Source organism: Pseudophryne corroboree, unplaced genomic scaffold (assembly GCF_028390025.1).
Source record: "Pseudophryne corroboree isolate aPseCor3 unplaced genomic scaffold, aPseCor3.hap2 scaffold_623, whole genome shotgun sequence".
Classification (NCBI taxonomy): Eukaryota; Metazoa; Chordata; class Amphibia; order Anura; family Myobatrachidae; genus Pseudophryne; species Pseudophryne corroboree.
The window spans coordinates 224,021-249,134 of record NW_026970219.1 but is presented as its reverse complement, the minus strand read 5'-3'; the positions used below and the strand labels follow the sequence as shown (position 1 = coordinate 249,134).

At 34.5% G+C, this 25,114-nt stretch overlaps 3 non-coding genes across 3 annotated transcripts; all 3 read right to left on the bottom strand.

Moving 5' to 3' along the window:
- Positions 1–340: 340 nt before the first annotated feature.
- TRNAN-GUU (transfer RNA asparagine (anticodon GUU)) lies at positions 341–414 on the bottom strand. Its single transcript has one exon. It is a non-coding gene; the product is annotated as a tRNA-Asn (tRNA).
- Positions 415–13,180: 12,766 nt separating this feature from the next.
- Positions 13,181–13,254, bottom strand: TRNAY-AUA (transfer RNA tyrosine (anticodon AUA)). The gene has a single exon. It is a non-coding gene; the product is annotated as a tRNA-Tyr (tRNA).
- A 2,261-nt stretch (positions 13,255–15,515) lies between these two features.
- On the bottom strand, positions 15,516–15,589 carry TRNAN-GUU (transfer RNA asparagine (anticodon GUU)). The gene has a single exon. It is a non-coding gene; the product is annotated as a tRNA-Asn (tRNA).
- Between the last annotated feature and the right edge of the window lie 9,525 nt (positions 15,590–25,114).

Genomic DNA, 25,114 nt, shown 5'->3' with positions numbered 1-25,114 from the left:
AAGTTTAATTTAGTAATAGGTGAAAAACCATCCTTACAAAGGTGTTAATCAGAGACTTGGCTTTGTGGACACTTTTCAGAGAACAAATTTGTTAGCATAAAAATAAAGCCAGAAAATGAAGAGCTGTTTAATCACTCGATTGGATTTTTCTGCCAGCATATTTTTTTTCTCTGCAACCCACTGCTAAATTGTGCTTCCTAGCTGTTTTTTATAAAATCACTGAATCAAATCTAACTCTGATTACATCAGAGAAGGCCATATACCCTACACCATAAGAGGAGGTTTGAAATTTTGACTTGTCTACTTAAATATCACCAAAATCTGATCACAAGGTTAATTACGTCCCTGGGTGGGATTGAACCACCAACCTTTTGGTTAACAGCCAAACACACTAACCGATTGCGCCACAGAGACACTTTGCAAAAAGTACATACTGACAAAGGCTAATAAGCATACATCTAGAACGTTTCCTAGAAAAACATTAAAAAATCAATAATCTGGAGAGTTTTTGTAAGATGTTTCTTCCATCAACCAACGAATAAACACATTGGTACTTTCCCATGATGAGTGAGTGCTTCAGGATCTCTTGCACTTACATGGGCAGCAGAGTACTGCAATGGAAGCATGCTGGACCCATAACCCAGAGGTAGGCAGATTGAAACTATCCTTTGCTATATGCATTTTTTTGGTTAATTTAAGTAATCAAAACTGGGATTGATATTTTTGCTCTTTTATTTTTACTTAAAGTACAATAACTTTTACCATTTTAATTTGTTTTAATAGTATATTGACAGTATAGTTTTCTTTCAAAAATCCACTTAATTTTCTTTACCCTGTTATTAAAATGGTAATTGACAAAAAAACTACATTGTCACCAGAAGAGCAATACAAAATGTACAAGTGATATATTAAAATCATCTTTCCAGCTTGAATTTCAATGATGCATTGGGGCAACAATTTTGTGAGAAACATCTTCACCCTTAAATAAAGATTTTCGTAATTCCTTACCTGTGTGCTAATTAGATATCACCTTGTTTTCACATTAAACAGACCTCCATGTGAGAAAGCAGCAAAGATGCAGTGGCGTTAATGTTTCCTGGTGTCAACCTGTATTATTTCAGTAGACATTGAAATGAGGATGCATCTTGCTGCCTTTCCAATGAAGCAAGTTTAATTTAGTAATAGGTGAAAAACCATCCTTACAAAGGTGTTAATCAGAGACTTGGCTTTGTGGACACTTTTCAGAGAACAAATTTGTTAGCATAAAAATAAATTCCAGAAAATGAAGAGCTGTTTAATCACTCAATTGGATTTTTCTGCCAGCATATTTTTTTTCTCTGCAACCCACTGCTAAATTGTGCTTCCTAGCTGTTTTTTATAAAATCACTGAATCAAATCTAACTCTGATTACATCAGAGAAGGCCAGGTACCCTACACAATAAGAGGGGGTTTGAAATTTTGACTTGTCTACTTAAATATCACCAAAATCTGATCACAAGGTCAATTACGTCCCTGGGTGGGATTGAACCACCGACCTTTTGGTTAATAGCCGAACACACTAACCGATTGCGCCACCAAGACACTTTGCAAACAGTACATACTAACAAAGGCTAATAAGCATACATCTAGAACGTTTCCTAGAAAAATATTAAAAAATCAATAATCTGGAGAGTTTTTGTAAGATGTTTCTTCCATCAACCAATGAATAAACACATTGGTACTTTCCCATGATGAGGGAGTGCTTCAGGATCTCTTGCACTTACATGTGCAGCAGAGTACTGCAATGGAAGCATGCTGGACCCATAACCCAGAGGTAGGCAGATTGAAACTATCCTTTGCTATATGCATTTTTTTTTGTTAATTTAAGTAATCAAAACTGGGATTGATATTTTTGCTCTTTTATTTTTACTTAAAGTACAATAACTTTTACCATTTTAATTTGTTTTAATAGTATATTGACAGTATAGTTTTCTTTCAAAAATCCACTTAATTTTCTTTACCCTATTATTAAAATGGTAATTGACAAAAAAAACTACATTGTCACCAGAAGAGCAATACAAAATGTACAAGTGATATATTAAAATCATCTTTCCAGCTTGAATTTCAATGATGCATTGGGGCAACAATTTTGTGAGAAACATATTCACCCTTAAATAAAGATTTTCGTAATTTCTTACCTGTGTGCTAATTAGATATCACCTTGTTTTCACATTAAACAGACTTCCACATGAGAAAGCAGCAAGGATGCAGTGGCGTTAATGTTTCCTGGTGTCAACCTGTATTATTTCAGTAGACATTGAAATGAGGATGCATCTTGCTGCCTTTCCAATGAAGCAAGTTTAATTTAGTAATAGGTGAAAAACCATCCCTACAAAGGTGTTAATCAGAGACTTGGCTTTGTGGACACTTTTCAGAGAACAAATTTGTTAGCATAAAAATAAAGCCAGAAAATGAAGAGCTGTTTAATCACGCAATTTGATTTTTTTGCCAGCATATTTCTTTTTCTCTGCAACCCACTGCTAAATTGTGCTTCCTAGATGTTTTTATAAAATCACTGAATCAAATCTAACTCTGATTACATCAGAGAAGGCCAGGTACCCTACACCATAACAGGGGGTATGAAATTTGACTTGTCTACTTAAAGATCACCAAAATCTGATAACAAGGTCAATTAGGTCCCTGGGTGGGATTGAACCACCAACCTTTTGGTTAATAGCCGTACATACTAACTGATTGCGCCACAGAGACACTTTGCAAAAGTTCATACTGACAAAGGCTAATAAGCATTCATCTAAAACGTTTCCTAGAAAAACTTTAAAAAGTCAATAATCTGGAGAGTTTTTGTAAGATGTTTCTTCCATCAACCAACGAAGAAACACATTGGTACTTTCCCATGATGAGTGAGTGCTTCAGGATCTCTTGCACTTACATGTGCAGCAGAGTACTGCAATGGAAGCATGCTGGGCCCATAACCCAGAGGTAGGCAGATTGAAACTATCCTCTGCTATATGCATTTTTTTTTGTTAATTAAAGTAATCCAAAACTGGGATTGATATTTTGGCTCTTTTATTTTTACTTAAAGTACAATAACTTTTACCATTTTAATTTGTTTTAATAGTATATTGACAGTATTGTTTTCTTTCAAAAATCCACTTAATTTTCTTTACCCTATTATTAAAATGGTAATTGACAAAAACAAACTACATTGTCACCAGAAGAGCAATACAAAATGTACAAGTGATATATTAAAATCATCTTTCCAGCTTGAATTTCAATGATGCATTGGGGCAACGATTTTGTGAGAAACATCTTCACCCTTAAATAAAGATTTTCTTAATTCCTTACCTGTGTGCTAATTAGATATCACCTTGTTTTCATATTAAACAGACTTTTACATGAGAAAGCAGCAAGGATGCAGTGGCGTTAATGTTTCCTGGTGTCAACCTGTATTATTTCAGTAGACATTGAAATGAGGATGCATCTTGCTGCCTTTCCAATGAAGCAAGTTTAATTTAGTAATAGGTGAAAAACCATCCTTACAAAGGTGTTAATCAGAGACTTGGCTTTGTGGACACTTTTCAGAGAACAAATTTGTTAGCATAAAAATAAAGCCAGAAAATAAAGAGCTGTTTAATCACTCAATTGGATTTTTCTGCCAGCATATTTTTTTTCTCTGCAACCCACTGCTAAATTGTGCTTCCTAGCTGTTTTTATAAAATCACTGAATCAAATCTAACTCTGATTACATCAGAGAAGGCCAAGTACCCTACACCATAACAGGGGGTTTGAAATTTTGACTTGTCTACTTAAAGATCACCAAAATCTGATAACAAGGTCAATTAGGTCCCTAGGTGGGATTAAACCACCAACCTTTTGGTTAAAAGCCGTACATACTAACTGATTGCGCCACAGAGACACTTTGCAAATTTCCATACTGACAAAGGCTAATAAGCATTCATCTAAAACGTTTCCTAGCAAAACTTTAAAAAGTCAATAATCTGGAGAGTTTTTGTAAGATGTTTCTTCCATCAACCAACGAAGAAACACATTGGTACTTTCCCATGATGAGTGAGTGCTTCAGGATCTCTTGCACTTACATGTGCAGCAGAGTACTGCAATGGAAGCATGCTGGACCCATAACCCAGAGGTAGGCAGATTGAAACTATCCTCTGCTGTATGCTTTTTTTTTTGTTAATTAAAGTAATCCAAAACTGGGATTGATATTTTGGCTCTTTTATTTTTACTTAAAGTACAATAACTTTTACCATTTTAATTTGTTTTAATAGTATATTGACAGTATTGTTTTCTTTCAAAAATCCACTTCATTTTCTTTACCCTATTATTAAAATGGTAATTGACAAAAACAAACTACATTGTCACCAGAAGAGCAATACAAAATGTACAAGTGATATATTAAAATCATCTTTCCAGCTTGAATTTCAATGATGCATTGGGGCAACGATTTTGTGAGAAACATCTTCACCCTTAAATAAAGATTTTCTTAATTCATTACCTGTGTGCTAATTAGATATCACCTTGTTTTCACATTAAACAGACTTCCACATGAGAAAGCAGCAAGGATGCAGTGGCGTTAATGTTTCCTGGTGTCAACCTGTATTATTTCAGTAGACATTGAAATGAGGATGCATCTTGCTGCCTTTCCAATGAAGCAAGTTTAATTTAGTAATAGGTGAAAAACCATCCCTACAAAGGTGTTAATCAGAGACTTGGCTTTGTGGACACTTTTCAGAGAACAAATTTGTTAGCATAAAAATAAAGCCAGAAAATGAAGAGCTGTTTAATCACGCAATTTGATTTTTTTGCCAGCATATTTCTTTTTCTCTGCAACCCACTGCTAAATTGTGCTTCCTAGATGTTTTTATAAAATCACTGAATCAAATCTAACTCTGATTACATCAGAGAAGGCCAGGTACCCCACACCATAACAGGGGGTATGAAATTTGACTTGTCTACTTAAAGATAACCAAAATCTGATAACAAGGTCAATTAGGTCCCTGGGTGGAATTGAACCACCAACCTTTTGGTTAATAGCCGTACACACTAACTGATTGCGCCACAGAGACACTTTGCAAACGTCCATACTGACAAAGGCTAATAAGCATTCATCTAAAACGTTTCCTAGAAAAACTTTAAAAAGTCAATAATCTGGAGAGTTTTTGTAAGATGTTTCTTCCATCAACCAACGAAGAAACACATTGGTACTTTCCCATGATGAGTGAGTGCTTCAGGATCTCTTGAACTTACATGTGCAGCAGAGTACTGCAATGGAAGCATGCTGGGCCCATAACCCAGAGGTAGGCAGATTGAAACTATCCTCTGCTATATGCATTTTTTTTTTGTTAATTAAAGTAATCCAAAACTGGGATTGATATTTTGTCTCTTTTATTTTTACTTAAAGTACAATAACTTTTACCATTTTAATTTGTTTTAATAGTATATTGACAGTATTGTTTTCTTTCAAAAATCCACTTAATTTTCTTTACCCTATTATTAAAATGGTAATTGACAAAAACAAACTACATTGTCACCAGAAGAGCAATACAAAATGTACAAGTGATATATTAAAATCATCTTTCCAGCTTGAATTTCAATGATGCATTGGGTCAACAATTTTGTGAGAAACATCTTCACCCTTAAATAAAGATTTTCTTAATTCCTTACCTGTGTGCTAATTAGATATCACCTTGTTTTCACATTAAACAGACTTCCACATGAGAAAGCAGCAAGGATGCAGTGGCGTTAATGTTTCCTGGTGTCAACTTGTATTATTTCAGTAGACATTGAAATGAGGATGCATCTTGCTGCCTTTCCAATGAAGCAAGTTTAATTTAGTAATAGGTGAAAAACCATCCTTACAAAGGTGTTAATCAGAGACTTGGCTTTGTGGACACTTTTCAGAGAACAAATTTGTTAGCATAAAAATAAAGCCAGAAAATGAAGAGCTGTTTAATCACTCGATTGGATTTTTCTGCCAGCATATTTTTTTTCTCTGCAACCCACTGCTAAATTGTGCTTCCTAGCTGTTTTTTATAAAATCACTGAATCAAATCTAACTCTGATTACATCAGAGAAGGCCATGTACCCTACACCATAAGAGGAGGTTTGAAATTTTGACTTGTCTACTTAAATATCACCAAAATCTGATCACAAGGTTAATTACGTCCCTGGGTGGGATTGAACCACCAACCTTTTGGTTAATAGCCGAACACACTAACCGATTGCGCCACAGAGACACTTTGCAAACAGTACATACTGACAAAGGCTAATAAGCATACATCTAGAACGTTTCCTAGAAAAACATTAAAAAATCAATAATCTGGAGAGTTTTTGTAAGATGTTTCTTCCATCAACCAATGAATAAACACATTGGTACTTTCCCATGATGAGTGAGTGCTTCAGGATCTCTTGCACTTACATGTGCAGCAGAGTACTGCAATGGAAGCATGCTGGACCCATAACCCAGAGGTAGGCAGATTGAAACTATCCTTTGTTATATGCATTTTTTTTTGTTAATTTAAGTAATCAAAACTGGGATTGATATTTTTGCTCTTTTATTTTTACTTAAAGTACAATAACTTTTACCATTTTAATTTGTTTTAATAGTATATTGACAGTATAGTTTTCTTTCAAAAATCCGCTTAATTTTCTTTACCCTATTATTAAAATGGTAATTGACAAAAAAAACTACATTGTCACCAGAAGAGCAATACAAAATGTACAAGTGATATATTAAAATCATCTTTCCAGCTTGAATTTCAAAGATGCATTGGGGCAACAATTTTGTGAGAAACATCTTCACCCTTAAATAAAGATTTTCGGAATTTCTTACCTGTGTGCTAATTAGATATCACCTTGTTTTCACATTAAACAGACTTCCACATGAGAAAGCAGCAAGGATGCAGTGGCGTTAATGTTTCCTGGTGTCAACTTGTATTATTTCAGTAGACATTGAAATGAGGATGCATCTTGCTGCCTTTCCAATGAAGCAAGTTTAATTTAGTAATAGGTGAAAAACCATCCCTACAAAGGTGTTAATCAGAGACTTGGCTTTGTGGACACTTTTCAGAGAACAAATTTGTTAGCATAAAAATAAAGCCAGAAAATGAAGAGCTGTTTAATCACGCAATTTGATTTTTTTGCCAGCATATTTCTTTTTCTCTGCAACCCACTGCTAAATTGTGCTTCCTAGATGTTTTTATAAAATCACTGAATCAAATCTAACTCTGATTACATCAGAGAAGGCCAGGTACCCTACACCATAACAGGGGGTATGAAATTTGACTTGTCTACTTAAATATCACCAAAATCTGATAACAAGGTCAATTGGTGGGATTGAACCACCAACCTTTTGGTTAATAGCCGTACATACTAACTGATTGCGCCACAGAGACACTTTGCAAAAGTTCATACTGACAAAGGCTAATAAGCATTCATCTAAAACGTTTCCTAGAAAAACTTTAAAATGTCAATTATCTGGAGAGTTTTTGTAAGATGTTTCTTCCATCAACCAACGAAGAAACACATTGGTACTTTCCCATGATGAGTGAGTGCTTCAGGATCTCTTGCACTTACATGTGCAGCAGAGTACTGCAATGGAAGCATGCTGGGCCCATAACCCAGAGGTAGGCAGATTGAAACTATCCTCTGCTATATGCATTTTTTTTTGTTAATTAAAGTAATCCAAAACTCGGATTGATATTTTGTCTCTTTTATTTTTACTTAAAGTACAATAACTTTTACCATTTTAATTTGTTTTAATAGTATATTGACAGTATTGTTTTCTTTCAAAAATCCACTTCATTTTCTTTACCCTATTATTAAAATGGTAATTGACAAAAACAAACTACATTGTCACCAGAAGAGCAATACAAAATGTACAAGTGATATATTAAAATCATCTTTCCAGCTTGAATTTCAATGATGCATTGGGTCAACAATTTTGTGAGAAACATCTTCACCCTTAAATAAAGATTTTCTTAATTCCTTACCTGTGTGCTAATTAGATATCACCTTGTTTTCACATTAAACAGACTTCCACATGAGAAAGTAGCAAGGATGCAGTGGAGTTAATGTTTCCTGGTGTCAACTTGTATTATTTCAGTAGACATTGAAATGAGGATGCATCTTGCTGCCTTTCCAATGAAGCAAGTTTAATTTAGTAATAGGTGAAAAACCATCCTTACAAAGGTGTTAATCAGAGACTTGGCTTTGTGGACACTTTTCAGAGAACAAATTTGTTAGCATAAAAATAAAGCCAGAAAATGAAGAGCTGTTTAATCACTCGATTGGATTTTTCTGCCAGCAAATTTTTTTTCTCTGCAACCCACTGCTAAATTGTGCTTCCTAGCTGTTTTTTATAAAATCACTGAATCAAATCTAACTCTGATTACATCAGAGAAGGCCATGTACCCTACACCATAAGAGGAGGTTTGAAATTTTGACTTGTCTACTTAAATATCACCAAAATCTGATCACAAGGTTAATTACATCCCTGGGTGGGATTGAACCACCAACCTTTTGGTTAACAGCCAAACACACTAACCGATTGCGCCACAGAGACACTTTTCAAAAAGTACATACTGACAAAGGCTAATAAGCATACATCTAGAACGTTTCCTAGAAAAACATTAAAAAATCAATAATCTGGAGAGTTTTTGTAAGATGTTTCTTCCATCAACCAACGAATAAACACATTGGTACTTTCCCATGATGAGTGAGTGCTTCAGGATCTCTTGCACTTACATGGGCAGCAGAGTACTGCAATGGAAGCATGCTGGACCCATAACCCAGAGGTAGGCAGATTGAAACTATCCTTTGCTATATGCATTTTTTTTGTTAATTTAAGTAATCAAAACTGGGATTGATATTTTTGCTCTTTTATTTTTACTTAAAGTACAATAACTTTTACCATTTTAATTTGTTTTAATAGTATATTGACAGTATAGTTTTCTTTCAAAAATCCACTTAATTTTCTTTACCCTGTTATTAAAATGGTAATTGACAAAAAAACTACATTGTCACCAGAAGAGCAATACAAAATGTACAAGTGATATATTAAAATCATCTTTCCAGCTTGAATTTCAATGATGCATTGGGGCAACAATTTTGTGAGAAACATCTTCACCCTTAAATAAAGATTTTCGTAATTCCTTACCTGTGTGCTAATTAGATATCACCTTGTTTTCACATTAAACAGACTTCCATGTGAGAAAGCAGCAAAGATGCAGTGGCGTTAATGTTTCCTGGTGTCAACCTGTATTATTTCAGTAGACATTGAAATGAGGATGCATCTTGCTGCCTTTCCAATGAAGCAAGTTTAATTTAGTAATAGGTGAAAAACCATCCTTACAAAGGTGTTAATCAGAGACTTGGCTTTGTGGACACTTTTCAGAGAACAAATTTGTTAGCATAAAAATAAATTCCAGAAAATGAAGAGCTGTTTAATCACTCAATTGGATTTTTCTGCCAGCATATTTTTTTTCTCTGCAACCCACTGCTAAATTGTGCTTCCTAGCTGTTTTTTTATAAAATCACTGAATCAAATCTAACTCTGATTACATCAGAGAAGGCCAGGTACCCTACACAATAAGAGGGGGTTTGAAATTTTGACTTGTCTACTTAAATATCACCAAAATCTGATCACAAGGTCAATTACGTCCCTGGGTGGGATTGAACCACCAACCTTTTGGTTAATAGCCGAACACACTAACCGATTGCGCCACCGAGACACTTTGCAAACAGTACATACTGACAAAGGCTAATAAGCATACATCTAGAACGTTTCCTAGAAAAATATTAAAAAATCAATAATCTGGAGAGTTTTTGTAAGATGTTTCTTCCATCAACCAATGAATAAACACATTGGTACTTTCCCATGATGAGGGAGTGCTTCAGGATCTCTTGCACTTACATGTGCAGCAGAGTACTGCAATGGAAGCATGCTGGACCCATAACCCAGAGGTAGGCAGATTGAAACTATCCTTTGCTATATGCATTTTTTTGGTTAATTTAAGTAATCAAAACTGGGATTGATATTTTTGCTCTTTTATTTTTACTTAAAGTACAATAACTTTTACCATTTTAATTTGTTTTAATAGTATATTGACAGTATAGTTTTCTTTCAAAAATCCACTTAATTTTCTTTACCCTATTATTAAAATGGTAATTGACAAAAAAAACTACATTGTCACCAGAAGAGCAATACAAAATGTACAAGTGATATATTAAAATCATCTTTCCAGCTTGAATTTCAATGATGCATTGGGGCAACAATTTTGTGAGAAACATCTTCACCCTTAAATAAAGATTTTCGTAATTTCTTACCTGTGTGCTAATTAGATATCACCTTGTTTTCACATTAAACAGACTTCCACATGAGAAAGCAGCAAGGATGCAGTGGCGTTAATGTTTCCTGGTGTCAACCTGTATTATTTCAGTAGACATTGAAATGAGGATGCATCTTGCTGCCTTTCCAATGAAGCAAGTTTAATTTAGTAATAGGTGAAAAACCATCCCTACAAAGGTGTTAATCAGAGACTTGGCTTTGTGGACACTTTTCAGAGAACAAATTTGTTAGCATAAAAATAAAGCCAGAAAATGAAGAGCTGTTTAATCACGCAATTTGATTTTTTTGCCAGCATATTTCTTTTTCTCTGCAACCCACTGCTAAATTGTGCTTCCTAGATGTTTTTATAAAATCACTGAATCAAATCTAACTCTGATTACATCAGAGAAGGCCAGGTACCCTACACCATAACAGGGGGTATGAAATTTGACTTGTCTACTTAAAGATCACCAAAATCTGATAACAAGGTCAATTAGGTCCCTGGGTGGGATTGAACCAACAACCTTTTGGTTAATAGCCGTACATACTAACTGATTGCGCCACAGAGACACTTTGCAAAAGTTCATACTGACAAAGGCTAATAAGCATTCATCTAAAACGTTTCCTAGAAAAACTTTAAAAAGTCAATAATCTGGAGAGTTTTTGTAAGATGTTTCTTCCATCAACCAACGAAGAAACACATTGGTACTTTCCCATGATGAGTGAGTGCTTCAGGATCTCTTGCACTTACATGTGCAGCAGAGTACTGCAATGGAAGCATGCTGGGCCCATAACCCAGAGGTAGGCAGATTGAAACTATCCTCTGCTATATGCATTTTTTTGTTTGTTAATTAAAGTAATCCAAAACTGGGATTGATATTTTGTCTCTTTTATTTTTACTTAAAGTACAATAACTTTTACCATTTTAATTTGTTTTAATAGTATATTGACAGTATTGTTTTCTTTCAAAAATCCACTTCATTTTCTTTACCCTATTATTAAAATGGTAATTGACAAAAACAAACTACATTGTCACCAGAAGAGCAATACAAAATGTACAAGTGATATATTAAAATCATCTTTCCAGCTATAATTTCAATGATGCATTGGGGCAACGATTTTGTGAGAAACATCTTCACCCTTAAATAACGATTTTCTTAATTCCTTACCTGTGTGCTAATTAGATATCACCTTGTTTTCACATTAAACAGACTTCCACATGAGAAAGCAGCAAGGATGCAGTGGCGTTAATGTTTCCTGGTGTCAACCTGTATTATTTCAGTAGACATTGAAATGAGGATGCATCTTGCTGCCTTTCCAATGAAGCAAGTTTAATTTAGTAATAGGTGAAAAACCATCCTTACAAAGGTGTTAATCAGAGACTTGGCTTTGTGGACACTTTTCAGAGAACAAATTTGTTAGCATAAAAATAAAGCCAGAAAATAAAAAACTGTTTAATCACTCAATTGGATTTTTCTGCCAGCATATTTTTTTTCTCTGCAACCCACTGCTAAATTGTGCTTCCAAGCTGTTTTTATAAAATCACTGAATCAAATCTAACTCTGATTACATCAGAGAAGGCCAAGTACCCTACACCATAACAGGGGGTTTGAAATTTTGACTTGTCTACTTAAAGATCACCAAAATCTGATAACAAAGAAATTAGGTCCCTGGGTGGGATTGAACCACCAACCTTTTGGTTAATAGCCGTACATACTAACTGATTGCGCCACAGAGACACTTTGCAAAAGTCCATACTGACAAAGGCTAATAAGCATTCATCTAAAACGTTTCCTAGCAAAACTTTAAAAAGTCAATAATCTGGAGAGTTTTTGTAAGATGTTTCTTCCATCAACCAACGAAGAAACACATTGGTACTTTCCCATGATGAGTGAGTGCTTCAGGATCTCTTGCACTTACATGTGCAGCAGAGTACTGCAATGGAAGCATGCTGGACCCATAACCCAGAGGTAGGCAGATTGAAACTATCCTCTGCTGTATGCTTTTTTTTTTTGTTAATTAAAGTAATCCAAAACTGGGATTGATATTTTGGCTCTTTTATTTTTACTTAAAGTACAATAACTTTTACCATTTTAATTTGTTTTAATAGTATATTGACAGTATTGTTTTCTTTCAAAAATCCACTTCATTTTCTTTACCCTATTATTAAAATGGTAATTGACAAAAACAAACTACATTGTCACCAGAAGAGCAATACAAAATGTACAAGTGATATATTAAAATCATCTTTCCAGCTTGAATTTCAATGATGCATTGGGTCAACAATTTTGTGAGAAACATCTTCACCCTTAAATAAAGATTTTCTTAATTCCTTACCTGTGTGCTAATTAGATATCACCTTGTTTTCACATTAAACAGACTTCCACATGAGAAAGCAGCAAGGATGCAGTGGCGTTAATGTTTCCTGGTGTCAACTTGTATTATTTCAGTAGACATTGAAATGAGGATGCATCTTGCTGCCTTTCCAATGAAGCAAGTTTAATTTAGTAATAGGTGAAAAACCATCCTTACAAAGGTGTTAATCAGAGACTTGGCTTTGTGGACACTTTTCAGAGAACAAATTTGTTAGCATAAAAATAAAGCCAGAAAATGAAGAGCTGTTTAATCACTCGATTGGATTTTTCTGCCAGCATATTTTTTTTCTCTGCAACCCACTGCTAAATTGTGCTTCCTAGCTGTTTTTTATAAAATCACTGAATCAAATCTAACTCTGATTACATCAGAGAAGGCCAGGTACCCTACACAATAAGAGGGGGTTTGAAATTTTGACTTGTCTACTTAAATATCACCAAAATCTGATCACAAGGTCAATTACGTCCCTGGGTGGGATTGAACCACCAACCTTTTGGTTTATAGCCGAACACACTAACCGATTGCGCCACCGAGACACTTTGTAAACAGTACATACTGACAAAGGCTAATAAGCATACATCTAGAACGTTTCCTAGAAAAATATTAAAAAATCAATAATCTGGAGAGTTTTTGTAAGATGTTTCTTCCATCAACCAATGAATAAACACATTGGTACTTTCCCATGATGAGTGAGTGCTTCAGGATCTCTTGCACTTACATGTGCAGCAGAGTACTGCAATGGAAGCATGCTGGACCCATAACCCAGAGGTAGGCAGATTGAAACTATCCTTTGCTATATGCATTTTTTTTGTTAATTTAAGTAATCAAAACTGGGATTGATATTTTTGCTCTTTTATTTTTACTTAAAGTACAATAACTTTTACCATTTTAATTTGTTTTAATAGTATATTGACAGTATAGTTTTCTTTCAAAAATCCACTTAATTTTCTTTACCCTATTATTAAAATGGTAATTGACAAAAAAAACTACATTGTCACCAGAAGAGCAATACAAAATGTACAAGTGATATATTAAAATCATCTTTCCAGCTTGAATTTCAATGATGCATTGGGGCAACGATTTTGTGAGAAACATCTTCACCCTTAAATAAAGATTTTCTTAATTCCTTACCTGTGTGCTAATTAGATATCACCTTGTTTTCATATTAAACAGACTTTTACATGAGAAAGCAGCAAGGATGCAGTGGCGTTAATGTTTCCTGGTGTCAACCTGTATTATTTCAGTAGACATTGAAATGAGGATGCATCTTGCTGCCTTTCCAATGAAGCAAGTTTAATTTAGTAATAGGTGAAAAACCATCCTTACAAAGGTGTTAATCAGAGACTTGGCTTTGTGGACACTTTTCAGAGAACAAATTTGTTAGCATAAAAATAAAGCAAGAAAATAAAGAGCTGTTTAATCACTCAATTGGATTTTTCTGCCAGCATATTTTTTTTCTCTGCAACCCACTGCTAAATTGTGCTTCCTAGCTGTTTTTATAAAATCACTGAATCAAATCTAACTCTGATTACATCAGAGAAGGCCAAGTACCCTACACCATAACAGGGGGTTTGAAATTTTGACTTGTCTACTTAAAGATCACCAAAATCTGATAACAAGGTCAATTAGGTCCCTGGGTGGGATTAAACCACCAACCTTTTGGTTAAAAGCCATACATACTAACTGATTGCGCCACAGAGACACTTTGCAAATTTCCATACTGACAAAGGCTAATAAGCATTCATCTAAAACGTTTCCTAGAAAAACTTTAAAATGTCAATAATCTGGAGAGTTTTTGTAAGATGTTTCTTCCATCAACCAACGAAGAAACACATTGGTACTTTCCCATGATGAGTGAGTGCTTCAGGATCTCTTGCACTTACATGTGCAGCAGAGTACTGCAATGGAAGCATGCTGGGCCCATAACCCAGAGGTAGGCAGATTGAAACTATCCTCTGCTATATGCATTTTTTTTTGTTAATTAAAGTAATCCAAAACTGGGATTGATATTTTGTCTCTTTTATTTTTACTTAAAGTACAATAACTTTTACCATTTTAATTTGTTTTAATAGTATATTGACAGTATTGTTTTCTTTCAAAAATCCACTTCATTTTCTTTACCCTATTATTAAAATGGTAATTGACAAAAACAAACTACATTGTCACCAGAAGAGCAATACAAAATGTACAAGTGATATATTAAAATCATCTTTCCAGCTTGAATTTCAATGATGCATTGGGTCAACAATTTTGTGAGAAACATCTTCACCCTTAAATAAAGATTTTCTTAATTCCTTACCTGTGTGCTAATTAGATATCACCTTGTTTTCACATTAAACAGACTTCCACATGAGAAAGCAGCAAGGATGCAGTGGCGTTAATGTTTCCTGGTGTCAACTTGTATTATTTCAGTAGACATTGAAATGAGGATGCATCTTGCTGCCTTTCCAATGAAGCAAGTTTAATTTAGTAATAGGTGAAAAACCATCCTTACAAAGGTGTTAATCAGAGACTTGGCTTTGTGGACACTTTTCAGAGAACAAATTTGTTAGCATAAAAATAAAGCCAGAAAATGAAGAGCTGTTTAATCACTCGATTGGATTTTTCTGCCAGCATATTTTTTTTCTCTGCAACCCACTGCTAAATTGTGCTTCCTAGCTGTTTTTTATAAAATCACTGAATCAAATCTAACTCTGATTACATCAGAGAAGGCCATGTACCCTACACCATAAGAGGAGGTTTGAAATTTTGACTTGTCTACTTAAATATCACCAAAATCTGATCACAAGGTTAATTACGTCCCTGGGTGGGATTGAACCACCAACCTTTTGGTTAACAGCCAAACACACTAACCGATTGCGCCACAGAGACACTTTGCAAAAAGTATATACTGACAAAGGCTAATAAGCATACATCTAGAACGTTTCCTAGAAAAACATTAAAAAATCAATAATCTGGAGAGTTTTTGTAAGATGTTTCTTCCATCAACCAACGAATAAACACATTGGTACTTTCCCATGATGAGTGAGTGCTTCAGGATCTCTTGCACTTACATGGGCAGCAGAGTACTGCAATGGAAGCATGCTGGACCCATAACCCAGAGGTAGGCAGATTGAAACTATCCTTTGCTATATGCATTTTTTTTGTTAATTTAAGTAATCAAAACTGGGATTGATATTTTTGCTCTTTTATTTTTACTTAAAGTACAATAACTTTTACCATTTTAATTTGTTTTAATAGTATATTGACAGTATAGTTTTCTTTCAAAAATCCACTTAATTTTCTTTACCCTGTTATTAAAATGGTAATTGACAAAAAAACTACATTGTCACCAGAAGAGCAATACAAAATGTACAAGTGATATATTAAAATCATCTTTCCAGCTTGAATTTCAATGATGCATTGGGGCAACAATTTTGTGAGAAACATCTTCACCCTTAAATAAAGATTTTCATAATTCCTTACCTGTGTGCTAATTAGATATCACCTTGTTTTCACATTAAACAGACTTCCATGTGAGAAAGCAGCAAAGATGCAGTGGCGTTAATGTTTCCTGGTGTCAACCTGTATTATTTCAGTAGACATTGAAATGAGGATGCATCTTGCTGCCTTTCCAATGAAGCAAGTTTAATTTAGTAATAGGTGAAAAACCATCCTTACAAAGGTGTTAATCAGAGACTTGGCTTTGTGGACACTTTTCAGAGAACAAATTTGTTAGCATAAAAATAAATTCCAGAAAATGAAGAGCTGTTTAATCACTCAATTGGATTTTTCTGCCAGCATATTTTTTTTCTCTGCAACCCACTGCTAAATTGTGCTTCCTAGCTGTTTTTTATAAAATCACTGAATCAAATCTAACTCTGATTACATCAGAGAAGGCCAGGTACCCTACACAATAAGAGGGGGTTTGAAATTTTGACTTGTCTACTTAAATATCACCAAAATCTGATCACAAGGTCAATTACGTCCCTGGGTGGGATTGAACCACCGACCTTTTGGTTAATAGCCGAACACACTAACCGATTGCGCCACCAAGACACTTTGCAAACAGTACATACTAACAAAGGCTAATAAGCATACATCTAGAACGTTTCCTAGAAAAATATTAAAAAATCAATAATCTGGAGAGTTTTTGTAAGATGTTTCTTCCATCAACCAATGAATAAACACATTGGTACTTTCCCATGATGAGGGAGTGCTTCAGGATCTCTTGCACTTACATGTGCAGCAGAGTACTGCAATGGAAGCATGCTGGACCCATAACCCAGAGGTAGGCAGATTGAAACTATCCTTTGCTATATGCATTTTTTTTTGTTAATTTAAGTAATCAAAACTGGGATTGATATTTTTGCTCTTTTATTTTTACTTAAAGTACAATAACTTTTACCATTTTAATTTGTTTTAATAGTATATTGACAGTATAGTTTTCTTTCAAAAATCCACTTAATTTTCTTTACCCTATTATTAAAATGGTAATTGACAAAAAAAACTACATTGTCACCAGAAGAGCAATACAAAATGTACAAGTGATATATTAAAATCATCTTTCCAGCTTGAATTTCAATGATGCATTGGGGCAACAATTTTGTGAGAAACATATTCACCCTTAAATAAAGATTTTCGTAATTTCTTACCTGTGTGCTAATTAGATATCACCTTGTTTTCACATTAAACAGACTTCCACATGAGAAAGCAGCAAGGATGCAGTGGCGTTAATGTTTCCTGGTGTCAACCTGTATTATTTCAGTAGACATTGAAATGAGGATGCATCTTGCTGCCTTTCCAATGAAGCAAGTTTAATTTAGTAATAGGTGAAAAACCATCCCTACAAAGGTGTTAATCAGAGACTTGGCTTTGTGGACACTTTTCAGAGAACAAATTTGTTAGCATAAAAATAAAGCCAGAAAATGAAGAGCTGTTTAATCACGCAATTTGATTTTTTTGCCAGCATATTTCTTTTTCTCTGCAACCCACTGCTAAATTGTGCTTCCTAGATGTTTTTATAAAATCACTGAATCAAATCTAACTCTGATTACATCAGAGAAGGCCAGGTACCCTACACCATAACAGGGGGTATGAAATTTGACTTGTCTACTTAAAGATCACCAAAATCTGATAACAAGGTCAATTAGGTCCCTGGGTGGGATTGAACCACCAACCTTTTGGTTAATAGCCGTACATACTAACTGATTGCGCCACAGAGACACTTTGCAAAAGTTCATACTGACAAAGGCTAATAAGCATTCATCTAAAACGTTTCCTAGAAAAACTTTAAAAAGTCAATAATCTGGAGAGTTTTTGTAAGATGTTTCTTCCATCAACCAACGAAGAAACACATTGGTACTTTCCCATGATGAGTGAGTGCTTCAGGATCTCTTGCACTTACATGTGCAGCAGAGTACTGCAATGGAAGCATGCTGGGCCCATAACCCAGAGGTAGGCAGATTGAAACTATCCTCTGCTATATGCATTTTTTTTTGTTAATTAAAGTAATCCAAAACTGGGATTGATATTTTGGCTCTTTTATTTTTACTTAAAGTACAATAACTTTTACCATTTTAATTTGTTTTAATAGTATATTGACAGTATTGTTTTCTTTCAAAAATCCACTTCATTTTCTTTACCCTATTATTAAAATGGTAATTGACAAAAACAAACTACATTGTCACCAGAAGAGCAATACAAAATGTACAAGTGATATATTAAAATCATCTTTCCAGCTTGAATTTCAATGATGCATTGGGGCAACGATTTTGTGAGAAACATCTTCACCCTTAAATAAAGATTTTCTTAATTCCTTACCTGTGTGCTAATTAGATATCACCTTGTTTTCATATTAAACAGACTTTTACATGAGAAAGCAGCAAGGATGCAGTGGCGTTAATGTTTCCTGGTGTCAACCTGTATTATTTCAGTAGACATTGAAATGAGGATGCATCTTGCTGCCTTTCCAATGAAGCAAGTTTAATTTAGTAATAGGTGAAAAACCATCCTTACAAAGGTGTTAATCAGAGACTTGGCTTTGTGGACACTTTTCAGAGAACAAATTTGTTAGCATAAAAATAAAGCCAGAAAATAAAGAGCTGTTTAATCACTCAATTGGATTTTTCTGCCAGCATATTTTTTTTCTCTGCAACCCACTGCTAAATTGTGCTTCCTAGCTGTTTTTATAAAATCACTGAATCAAATCTAACTCTGATTACATCAGAGAAGGCCAAGTACCCTACACCTTAACAGGGGGTTTGAAATTTTGACTTGTCTACTTAAAGATCACCAAAATCTGATAACAAGGTCAATTAGGTCCCTAGGTGGGATTAAACCACCAACCTTTTGGTTAAAAGCCGTACATACTAACTGATTGCGCCACAGAGACACTTTGCAAATTTCCATACTGACAAAGGCTAATAAGCATTCATCTAAAACGTTTCCTAGCAAAACTTTAAAAAGTCAATAATCTGGAGAGTTTTTGTAAGATGTTTCTTCCATCAACCAACGAAGAAACACATTGGTACTTTCCCATGATGAGTGAGTGCTTCAGGATCTCTTGAACTTACATGTGCAGCAGAGTACTGCAATGGAAGCATGCTGGGCCCATAACCCAGAGGTAGGCAGATTGAAACTATCCTCTGCTATATGCATTTTTTTTTTGTTAATTAAAGTAATCCAAAACTGGGATTGATATTTTGTCTCTTTTATTTTTACTTAAAGTACAATAACTTTTACCATTTTAATTTGTTTTAATAGTATATTGACAGTATTGTTTTCTTTCAAAAATCCACTTAATTTTCTTTACCCTATTATTAAAATGGTAATTGACAAAAACAAACTACATTGTCACCAGAAGAGCAATACAAAATGTACAAGTGATATATTAAAATCATCTTTCCAGCTTGAATTTCAATGATGCATTGGGTCAACAATTTTGTGAGAAACATCTTCACCCTTAAATAAAGATTTTCTTAATTCCTTACCTGTGTGCTAATTAGATATCACCTTGTTTTCACATTAAACAGACTTCCACATGAGAAAGCAGCAAGGATGCAGTGGCGTTAATGTTTCCTGGTGTCAACTTGTATTATTTCAGTAGACATTGAAATGAGGATGCATCTTGCTGCCTTTCCAATGAAGCAAGTTTAATTTAGTAATAGGTGAAAAACCATCCTTACAAAGGTGTTAATCAGAGACTTGGCTTTGTGGACACTTTTCAGAGAACAAATTTGTTAGCATAAAAATAAAGCCAGAAAATGAAGAGCTGTTTAATCACTCGATTGGATTTTTCTGCCAGCATATTTTTTTTCTCTGCAACCCACTGCTAAATTGTGCTTCCTAGCTGTTTTTTATAAAATCACTGAATCAAATCTAACTCTGATTACATCAGAGAAGGCCATGTACCCTACACCATAAGAGGAGGTTTGAAATTTTGACTTGTCTACTTAAATATCACCAAAATCTGATCACAAGGTTAATTACGTCCCTGGGTGGGATTGAACCACCAACCTTTTGGTTAATAGCCGAACACACTAACCGATTGCGCCACAGAGACACTTTGCAAACAGTACATACTGACAAAGGCTAATAAGCATACATCTAGAACGTTTCCTAGAAAAACATTAAAAAATCAATAATCTGGAGAGTTTTTGTAAGATGTTTCTTCCATCAACCAATGAATAAACACATTGGTACTTTCCCATGATGAGTGAGTGCTTCAGGATCTCTTGCACTTACATGTGCAGCAGAGTACTGCAATGGAAGCATGCTGGACCCATAACCCAGAGGTAGGCAGATTGAAACTATCCTTTGTTATATGCATTTTTTTTTGTTAATTTAAGTAATCAAAACTGGGATTGATATTTTTGCTCTTTTATTTTTACTTAAAGTACAATAACTTTTACCATTTTAATTTGTTTTAATAGTATATTGACAGTATAGTTTTCTTTCAAAAATCCGCTTAATTTTCTTTACCCTATTATTAAAATGGTAATTGACAAAAAAAACTACATTGTCACCAGAAGAGCAATACAAAATGTACAAGTGATATATTAAAATCATCTTTCCAGCTTGAATTTCAAAGATGCATTGGGGCAACAATTTTGTGAGAAACATCTTCACCCTTAAATAAAGATTTTCGGAATTTCTTACCTGTGTGCTAATTAGATATCACCTTGTTTTCACATTAAACAGACTTCCACATGAGAAAGCAGCAAGGATGCAGTGGCGTTAATGTTTCCTGGTGTCAACTTGTATTATTTCAGTAGACATTGAAATGAGGATGCATCTTGCTGCCTTTCCAATGAAGCAAGTTTAATTTAGTAATAGGTGAAAAACCATCCCTACAAAGGTGTTAATCAGAGACTTGGCTTTGTGGACACTTTTCAGAGAACAAATTTGTTAGCATAAAAATAAAGCCAGAAAATGAAGAGCTGTTTAATCACGCAATTTGATTTTTTTGCCAGCATATTTCTTTTTCTCTGCAACCCACTGCTAAATTGTGCTTCCTAGATGTTTTTATAAAATCACTGAATCAAATCTAACTCTGATTACATCAGAGAAGGCCAGGTACCCTACACCATAACAGGGGGTATGAAATTTGACTTGTCTACTTAAATATCACCAAAATCTGATAACAAGGTCAATTGGTGGGATTGAACCACCAACCTTTTGGTTAATAGCCGTACATACTAACTGATTGCGCCACAGAGACACTTTGCAAAAGTTCATACTGACAAAGGCTAATAAGCATTCATCTAAAACGTTTCCTAGAAAAACTTTAAAATGTCAATTATCTGGAGAGTTTTTGTAAGATGTTTCTTCCATCAACCAACGAAGAAACACATTGGTACTTTCCCATGATGAGTGAGTGCTTCAGGATCTCTTGCACTTACATGTGCAGCAGAGTACTGCAATGGAAGCATGCTGGGCCCATAACCCAGAGGTAGGCAGATTGAAACTATCCTCTGCTATATGCATTTTTTTTTGTTAATTAAAGTAATCCAAAACTCGGATTGATATTTTGTCTCTTTTATTTTTACTTAAAGTACAATAACTTTTACCATTTTAATTTGTTTTAATAGTATATTGACAGTATTGTTTTCTTTCAAAAATCCACTTCATTTTCTTTACCCTATTATTAAAATGGTAATTGACAAAAACAAACTACATTGTCACCAGAAGAGCAATACAAAATGTACAAGTGATATATTAAAATCATCTTTCCAGCTTGAATTTCAATGATGCATTGGGTCAACAATTTTGTGAGAAACATCTTCACCCTTAAATAAAGATTTTCTTAATTCCTTACCTGTGTGCTAATTAGATATCACCTTGTTTTCACATTAAACAGACTTCCACATGAGAAAGCAGCAAGGATGCAGTGGCGTTAATGTTTCCTGGTGTCAACTTGTATTATTTCAGTAGACATTGAAATGAGGATGCATCTTGCTGCCTTTCCAATGAAGCAAGTTTAATTTAGTAATAGGTGAAAAACCATCCTTACAAAGGTGTTAATCAGAGACTTGGCTTTGTGGACACTTTTCAGAGAACAAATTTGTTAGCATAAAAATAAAGCCAGAAAATGAAGAGCTGTTTAATCACTCGATTGGATTTTTCTGCCAGCAAATTTTTTTTCTCTGCAACCCACTGCTAAATTGTGCTTCCTAGCTGTTTTTTATAAAATCACTGAATCAAATCTAACTCTGATTACATCAGAGAAGGCCATGTACCCTACACCATAAGAGGAGGTTTGAAATTTTGACTTGTCTACTTAAATATCACCAAAATCTGATCACAAGGTTAATTACATCCCTGGGTGGGATTGAACCACCAACCTTTTGGTTAACAGCCAAACACACTAACCGATTGCGCCACAGAGACACTTTGCAAAAAGTACATACTGACAAAGGCTAATAAGCATACATCTAGAACGTTTCCTAGAAAAACATTAAAAAATCAATAATCTGGAGAGTTTTTGTAAGATGTTTCTTCCATCAACCAACGAATAAACACATTGGTACTTTCCCATGATGAGTGAGTGCTTCAGGATCTCTTGCACTTACATGGGCAGCAGAGTACTGCAATGGAAGCATGCTGGACCCATAACCCAGAGGTAGGCAGATTGAAACTATCCTTTGCTATATGCATTTTTTTTGTTAATTTAAGTAATCAAAACTGGGATTGATATTTTTGCTCTTTTATTTTTACTTAAAGTACAATAACTTTTACCATTTTAATTTGTTTTAATAGTATATTGACAGTATAGTTTTCTTTAAAAAATCCACTTAATTTTCTTTACCCTGTTATTAAAATGGTAATTGACAAAAAAACTACATTGTCACCAGAAGAGCAATACAAAATGTACAAGTGATATATTAAAATCATCTTTCCAGCTTGAATTTCAATGATGCATTGGGGCAACAATTTTGTGAGAAACATCTTCACCCTTAAATAAAGATTTTCGTAATTCCTTACCTGTGTGCTAATTAGATATCACCTTGTTTTCACATTAAACAGACTTCCATGTGAGAAAGCAGCAAAGATGCAGTGGCGTTAATGTTTCCTGGTGTCAACCTGTATTATTTCAGTAGACATTGAAATGAGGATGCATCTTGCTGCCTTTCCAATGAAGCAAGTTTAATTTAGTAATAGGTGAAAAACCATCCTTACAAAGGTGTTAATCAGAGACTTGGCTTTGTGGACACTTTTCAGAGAACAAATTTGTTAGCATAAAAATAAATTCCAGAAAATGAAGAGCTGTTTAATCACTCAATTGGATTTTTCTGCCAGCATATTTTTTTTCTCTGCAACCCACTGCTAAATTGTGCTTCCTAGCTGTTTTTTTATAAAATCACTGAATCAAATCTAACTCTGATTACATCAGAGAAGGCCAGGTACCCTACACAATAAGAGGGGGTTTGAAATTTTGACTTGTCTACTTAAATATCACCAAAATCTGATCACAAGGTCAATTACGTCCCTGGGTGGGATTGAACCACCAACCTTTTGGTTAATAGCCGAACACACTAACCGATTGCGCCACCGAGACACTTTGCAAACAGTACATACTGACAAAGGCTAATAAGCATACATCTAGAACGTTTCCTAGAAAAATATTAAAAAATCAATAATCTGGAGAGTTTTTGTAAGATGTTTCTTCCATCAACCAATGAATAAACACATTGGTACTTTCCCATGATGAGGGAGTGCTTCAGGATCTCTTGCACTTACATGTGCAGCAGAGTACTGCAATGGAAGCATGCTGGACCCATAACCCAGAGGTAGGCAGATTGAAACTATCCTTTGCTATATGCATTTTTTTTGGTTAATTTAAGTAATCAAAACTGGGATTGATATTTTTGCTCTTTTATTTTTACTTAAAGTACAATAACTTTTACCATTTTAATTTGTTTTAATAGTATATTGACAGTATAGTTTTCTTTCAAAAATCCACTTAATTTTCTTTACCCTATTATTAAAATGGTAATTGACAAAAAAAACTACATTGTCACCAGAAGAGCAATACAAAATGTACAAGTGATATATTAAAATCATCTTTCCAGCTTGAATTTCAATGATGCATTGGGGCAACAATTTTGTGAGAAACATCTTCACCCTTAAATAAAGATTTTCGTAATTTCTTACCTGTGTGCTAATTAGATATCACCTTGTTTTCACATTAAACAGACTTCCACATGAGAAAGCAGCAAGGATGCAGTGGCGTTAATGTTTCCTGGTGTCAACCTGTATTATTTCAGTAGACATTGAAATGAGGATGCATCTTGCTGCCTTTCCAATGAAGCAAGTTTAATTTAGTAATAGGTGAAAAACCATCCTTACAAAGGTGTTAATCAGAGACTTGGCTTTGTGGACACTTTTCAGAGAACAAATTTGTTAGCATAAAAATAAAGCCAGAAAATAAAAAACTGTTTAATCACTCAATTGGATTTTTCTGCCAGCATATTTTTTTTCTCTGCAACCCACTGCTAAATTGTGCTTCCTAGCTGTTTTTATAAAATCACTGAATCAAATCTAACTCTGATTACATCAGAGAAGGCCAAGTACCCTACACCATAACAGGGGGTTTGAAATTTTGACTAGTCTACTTAAAGATCACCAAAATCTGATAACAAGGTCAATTAGGTCCCTGGGTGGGATTGAACCACCAACCTTTTGGTTAATAGCCGTACATACTAACTGATTGCGCCACAGAGACACTTTGCAAAAGTCCATACTGACAAAGGCTAATAAGCATTCATCTAAAACGTTTCCTAGCAAAACTTTAAAAAGTCAATAATCTGGAGAGTTTTTGTAAGATGTTTCTTCCATCAACCAACGAAGAAACACATTGGTACTTTCCCATGATGAGTGAGTGCTTCAGGATCTCTTGCACTTACATGTGCAGCA